Raw genomic sequence first — 7,928 nt, forward strand, 5'->3', positions numbered from 1 at the left:
GTGCTACGCATCTAGCATTCCCTACAGCACCAGGGATTCCCGAGATCACATCATAATACATATCTTCAACCATGGGGGTCAATTGGCATCCTCCACAAGTTAACTATTACCAACAAGGGCGAGTACAGCAGAGCCAGTCCCACTTTTAATGGCCAATTAGATAACATTTTTCATGGAAAGACAGTAATTTAACCCCTACTGACTGAGTTCAGATCACCAGAGGACATAATCCAAAAACATTTCATACTTATACATCATACTGAAATTCATAGTTTATATAACATTTCATAATAAAATCATTTCCATTATTTTCTTTAAACATCATGTTCGTGGAATTAGTAATAGCATCAATATGCTTAAATTATACATAAGGTTTCAAAAGTTCACAAACATATCTTTTTCTGAAACATGATTATATGTCATATCTCTAATCAAAAACCTTTTAATGCATAATACACTTTAAAATAATCTCATGACTTACCAAATGCTCATATAACTTATTTCTTATCTAAAAACAGAGGAACCAAGAGCGAAGGAGCTCAGACCTAGGCTGGTAACACCTAAACCAAATATCAAAACTTATTACTATCAATTATTCCTTATTATAAACTTACAAATTCATCTCAAAACCTATATCTTAAAATCAAGGAAATCCTAATCCCACCTCAACAAGGTTCCCACAAATACAAAATACATTCATCAAACAACATGATGTACTAAATCATAGAGAAACCAACATTCTCACACTAATCTCATATCTTTAGAAAAGTCAACTTCATTTCAAAAGGTGCTTTGAGATTAGGGCAATAATGCATGCATAAACATGAAATCATTTAAGCATGGTCATGTAACCATATACGCTCATATGGCAGCATATAACACGTTGAACAAGAAAGCAACATGAAAAAGCAGTAAAATAGTTTAGAACCCCTCCTTTACAGTACTAAACCTTGAACCAAGTTATACAAAATTAATCTATGATCTAGACATATGAAAAGATAAGCATATTAATTTATAGCTCATTTCAACAGCATATGCCTCATTTGTAAAATATAAATGGGTTATCTAAACACATCTAATCTTCATGCAATTTTACAGAGAAACTCATCTGGATATCTAGTAAAAACCATATCAATTTCAGAGCCAAAGCATAAAGCCATGATTTATTAAAAATCATAAAAGACAACATGCTCAAATCTGTAGTGACAGAATTTCATGCAACTTAGAAATTAAATAATTATATTTATTTTAATCCAATGGCTATGAGACCACTTCCATTAGAACTATACGTGTCTTAAAATTCATAAGAACTACTCCTAGCATCCTAATTCACTGTATACAATTTAATACATAATTTATCATGCGTGAACATAGAATCTGTCACAAAGGCAACTTTGAAACATTTTCTTGTAAAATCATAAAATGATTACAAATAGTCTTATTATCATATGGGGATTTTTATACACTCATTAGATATATTAGAAAACACTTACATACAGTCATTTAACCATTTATAGCAAAATTAAATACAACAAAAATCATAGCAATAACATCAAAAGTACTCATCCTAACTTTTTCTTACTTCCTTAATCATATATAATCATTAATTAGTAAAAACTCTAATCTACCTTCAACAAATCACCAACACAGTTTCAAAGCTTCTTAAAACAGTATTTATGTATATATATATATATATATATATAAACTTACAAGTTCATAATTTCATAATTTCACAAACCACAAATTTCAAATTCTAACAATCAGATTAGAGAACATAGAAGTGAAACTAAAGCAAACCATTCCACCATTAAAATGCCTATAATAAGATGAGGTTTTTATTTACTTATCGACAAACTTTGAAGCTGCAATCTTAGGGCTAATCTTTTAATTTCTTCCTTAGAGTGAGATATATGGTTTCAGTGAGAGAGAGAGAGAGAGAGAGAGAGTTGTTGGTAAGAAAGTGAGAGAGAGATGCTGTCGATAAGAACAACGAAAGAAGAAAGAAGAATAGGAGTTGAACCTTCTGGTGCAGCCAAGAAAAGATAAGGATGAAATGGATTTTGGGTGAGGCATGTGTAATGCTAAGGGAAAAGGGTTGATGGGTCACCCTTTAAACTTTTTCAAAATTACTTTCCACCCCCCCCCCCCCCCCCTTATAAGCTTATATTTTATAAAGACCCAAACTATAAAAATAACTTGGCATACAAACTCTTACCTTAAACACTTAATTAAACACCAACAACTATATATCCAATAATTCAACCACTTAATATAATTTTGTACATACTTAGTATATATTATAATACAAATAGCCATTAATTATTTATAATCTTTACAATTCTTATTCAAAGGCATTATAAAATAATATATTTATTAAATACTCTTCTATTAATTATAGAAAGGAAGTGGTTTAAAAATAATAATTAACCACTCAAACATATAATTTAACTATAAAGTTGGGTCGGGGTGCTACAAGGTAGATCTAGGATGGGTTTAAGACTTCAAGAAACACGTTGTTCAAGTCAAGTGTTAAAGCCATGAAGATCTTACCAAAAAACAAGTGAAGAAGAGTTGTTCATTAAAACTCGACAGCAATCTTGACAAAAAGACTTCTATCGAGATTTAATGTTGAAGCTCGACACAAGCTATATCTATCAAGAATTACGAAATCAGAAATTCCAAATCTGATTTTCAGCCAATGCTTATGTATTTGTGTAGGGTTTCTTTTCTCACTACCATAGACATATATAAGGATTTTTTTAAAGGCCGTCACACATGCATTGTATGATCGAAGGCAAAAATTGCTCTAGTTCATCATTCTCTCCGAAGAAGTTACTGCGTCTTTATGCCAAGGGTTTTGTAATCAAGGAGCTTCCTGATCTTCATTGTTGATGAAGTGAAGAACTTTGTAACCAATATCTTCTTCAAGTTGGTGGAGTTAGTCACATATTGGGATCCGTGCATCATTGGTTAGTCATGTACTGGGATTCGTGCATTGAATAGAGAGATTGCCGCTACAATACAAGTCCAATTAAGTATTGGGATAAGGGTTCAACTGTAAGTTAGTATTTCGGGATAAGCCAAAGGTTTTGGTAAGATTCCTTATACTTGTAACCGCTTGTAATTGATAATAGTGGATTCTTAGGAATGGTAACTTTAAATTCACTTGATGAGGTTTTGCCTCGGTGGTTTTCTCCATTCGTAAACAAATCACCTATGTCAAATTTATTTTCCACTGCATTTAGTTATTTGGTGATTTGTTTATGCTACCACATCATTGCATGTAATTTGCTAATTAATTAACTTGGGTAATTAATTAATTTACAAGGGGTCAATTCTTTTTGCCCTGTCAAATTCAACTATCAATTAAGATGAGATTCTCTATTCTCTATGATTGGTGGTGAAAGGATGCCCAGCTGATGTTGGACTACTCATTGCCATTTATAAGAGAAGCACTAACAGTAACTTCGTCAGAAGTAAGTACTCCTCTGTTCATTATTAATTGAAATCCAACAACCATGCCTCATTCTTTTGAACTCGTAACACTGACAACAATAATAATTTATAATAACAAAGATAGGGTTGGGAATAAACTAAGGGTACGTTTGGTACACTGAATGTAGATTACATTAAGAATAGTAATCTTTATTACTGAGAATAGAAGACATTGTAATGGAATAACTATTACTATTCATAAGTTTGGTTGTTACATATGGAAAACTTGTAAAAGATGATGTATAAGGAAACTTTATATTTTTGGAAATATATTAATTTTAAAACCTATTATATATACTAAGGAATAGCTATTACATCCATTTTAAAGAGGAATAGCTATTCTTCAATTTAAAGAATAGTTATTCCAATGTAATAACTAATCCATGTAATAAAGATGCAATCAAATGACCGAGTTGCTATTACACATGAATAACTATTCCATTACAGGAGCTATTACAGCATACTAAACGTACCCTAAACTAAGAAAATTAAACTAAAACATAATAATGTATTCATAAATAAACTTATGAACATGATACTCGATTTAAATATATATATATATATATATATATATATATATATATATAATATAATATTTTTATATTTATATTTGTCTAAAACTTTACTGATATAGACTTGAAATTGGATTACATAAGTTTGTAAATAGATTCCAATAACATCAAATTATTATTTATAGTTTATTAATAATATAAATGATCTATTAGTAATAAAAATTTATAAATTTTTGAAGGGGTAAAAAAAAAAAAAAAGTTAGAAACACCCTAAATAGACTTTAAATAAAAATATACATAACTATGAAATCATCGTATGACATGACAGAAAATATTCATGATTATACAATAAATAAAGAAGACAAATGATATACATGAATGACTTGAATCATAATCATGTTGAGTGTCACTATAATAATTGTCACCACATATTTCATTACATTATACTCTCTTAACTTCATACAACTAGCTAGGAGAGAGGGTTGGAAACTCAAAAATGTGTGAGAAGCCGAAAACATTTCAGATACAACTTTATCTTCAGGGAAGCTAATTGAGAGGATATATATTCAATAAGCATGCAATAGAAATAGCAAGATTTAGGATTGAAAACGAAACGCGGCTTATCAGTAAAGCAAAAGCAGGAAGAAAAAAAAAAGTAGAAAAGACATAAATTGAAGCCATCTATCCCTACAAAAGCTCAAAAAGGTCAATTGAGAAAAGGCGTGATCACTCACTGATCACAGGTCTATTGTGTGTATGTATGACATGGTTTGCCTCCCTGTATTTTCCTTATTTACCACAATGGTGAATGGTGAATGGTTCACAATTTCCATCAATCTGCATGTCCCTTGTTTGTGCTGGCATCTTGTACAGCATATGGGGCCCCTTGATTCACACTTATGTAAATTTGAGTACATCACACTTGGCCCGCATTTGCAATTTGTCCTCCAACTCCCAATACTTAATTAACTTCACTCGGCATTTTGGCAAATTCGTTTGTTCCTACATTTATTAACTACCAACCCCACACCCACTTGCCACTTCTCTCTTTCTTCTTTGAGAATTCAAGCAAAAGAAAAAAGTGAAAGGAGGAAGAGATTGAAGGCTAAAAGACCACAATTTTTTTTCTTTGACCACCCCTTTTTTTTTTTTTTTTTTTTGCAATACAAATAAGATGCATAATTTTAAAAACTGGATCAAACCGGCCAATCCGAAAAAAATTCTCAAAACCAGTGAAAATTTGTAACCAAAAGCAAATCTGGTTTTGCCCCCTACCCGATTTTTAAGACCATGATAAGATGTTATCATGTTATATTAAAATTAACACAATTTGTCACTATTATCACACAAAATATGAATATATAAAAGAAAGGCAATTAGGGTATTTTATATTTCTCTCCCCCTCTTTTGTCAAAAGGTCCGAACATGTATACGTTGGCTTCACCGTATACATGATGTGACCATCCATGCAAATCCTATAACAAGAGACACCAAATCGGCCACCACAGAATCCGACAAGGTTAGCAATTAATAATGAATTTTGGGGTATTCCATGTTCTATTGTAACTAACCTTGGGTTGCCTGAGTTATTACTTGTTACTTTCTCTTTTAGTAGAGAAGAGAAGAGAAGAGATACATGACATTATGTTATCGAATGCCCTATATAATGAGGGCCCTAATCAATAGGCCAAAATGGCCCATTAGCATTAATTTTTGAAATATTTAGCAACAGAGCACTGTTTCGGAAATAATTAGGGAAGTACCACTTTTTCCGAAAACGCCGCTATAGGGCCCGAAAACGTCACTATAGGGCTTAAAAAACGCCACTATAGGGCCCCTTGAACCTATTATGGGACTTATAAAAAAAATTTGCAGGAAAACGCCGCTATAGGGCCCAAAAACGTCACTATAGGGCTTAAAAACGCCACTATAGGGCCCCTTGAATCTGTTATGGGACTCATAAAAAAATTTTGCAGGAAAACGCCGCTATAGGGCCCAAAAACGTCACTATAGGGCTTAAAAACGCCACTATAGGGCCCCTTGAACCTGTTATGGGACTTATAAAAAAATTTTGCAGGAAAACGCCGCTATAGGACCCGAAAAAGTGGTATTTCCCTAATTATTTCCGAAACAGTGCTCTGTTGCTAAATATTTCAAAAATTAATGCTAATGGACCATTTTGGCCCTAATCAATATATATAGGCATATAGCAAAGGGACACATTTTCACGTTGTTGGACTTACCTAAACACCTTAAGTTCACAAGTCGGCCATTAATTTCGATATGGGCCTACACACCCTCCTAATCGCAATACACGATTCCTCCTTTTCTTCAATAATAGTATATATCTTTGCGCTACTTCCATTTTTCTATCTTCGAACACCCTTTTTGCCCTTTTTGTTTCATCGCACCTTTATGACTCAGAACACACATCCTAAAGACCCGTTCAAGGGCCTCTCAAAAAGGCTTACCTAGTCTCCAATTGAATGAACTAACTACTTGTAGTGTATTCAATTCTATACTAGCCACATGACCCTGCATTTACTTCCACATGTTTCCACATCTCCTCATTGTCTGCACTTATTATATCTATGCTTCTTATCCTTCATATACAAGCCAGCCACAGCACTATCAACGTACCGGATTTTCTATTTATATAATTAAGCATACAATCTTTTTTGTAGTTTGTACCAAACATTACATTACATCTCCTCCTAGAACTTATTATATGCTAAACAAACCCCACCTCACCTTCCCCTTTTCCCTTCTTGTTTAGCTTGTTCTTACTTCTTCATATATTAGCTACTTTGTGTTATGGGTAAAAGACATCTACGTCTAGCGTTATGGTTGCTCTTGATGCTCACAATTATGGTTAGCCAGACTCATGAAGCAAGCCATAGTCAATTTTTCAAGATTAATCCCAAGTCTCAGAACTCACCTCATAATGTTTTTGGGTACTTGCCAAGAGGAAACCCAATCCCACCTTCTGGTCCTTCAAAGCAGCACAACGACATTGGGTTACAAAGCTCTCAGCAATCACCATGAAATAACTTAGCCTTCTACAGATAAATTGATATATCCTTTATATCTTCTATTCATAAAGCTCAAATTGACTGGTAATGATTTCTTCTGTTCTTTAGCTTTTCATATATTGCACAAAGCTCTTACGTTTGTGGGGAGGTGGTTGGAAATAGTTTTGCCTCCAATTTTTTTTTTTTGAAGAGGCTGATTCTGGATTCGAACCCACAAACTATCACTTTTAGTTTTGTCATATATATATTTTAAGGTGCTGTGATATCTATGTGGCGCTTTCTTCATGGTCCTTCACATGGCCTAGAATTCTTGAAGGAGGAGACAGAGAAAGAGAATTATGCAACATTAACATTCAAAATGTTGAGGTCTATAAATCCAAACTTCTTTTGCGTGAATGAATTCTGCGTTTCTTTCTTATCAATGAGCACTTGATTCTTAATGTTATTAAAATCATTGATTACATATTTCTATGTTGTATGATTAAAATCAATGAATGTATGCAAACCTAGAAATAATTGATCTATTCTCATAAATTTTGTAGAGATGGTGTGTGTGACTTCATTTCCTATCTTTTTTCTTTCTTTTTTGATGGAAAAGGTAGAAACTTCATTTCCTATCTTTGATATGACGTGATGATGATGTTATTAATAATTTTTGTACAGAAAGCTACACACATATTTTACCCCCTGCCTCTCCCAAACTTTAACTTTATTGCTTTTAAGGGTCCGTTTAGATTGAGCTTATTTTTACTGAAACTGAAAACACTGTAGCAAAATAATTTTTAAATGTGTAAATAGTGCTGTGAGACCCATTTTTAATGAAAAAGTTGTTAAAAAGTGTAATTTGTAGGTCCATGAACAGTGCATCTGAGCACTGTTCATGGAAAAT

The sequence above is a fragment of the Quercus lobata genome, chromosome 2 (assembly GCF_001633185.2).
Source record: "Quercus lobata isolate SW786 chromosome 2, ValleyOak3.0 Primary Assembly, whole genome shotgun sequence".
Taxonomy (NCBI): Eukaryota; Viridiplantae; Streptophyta; class Magnoliopsida; order Fagales; family Fagaceae; genus Quercus; species Quercus lobata.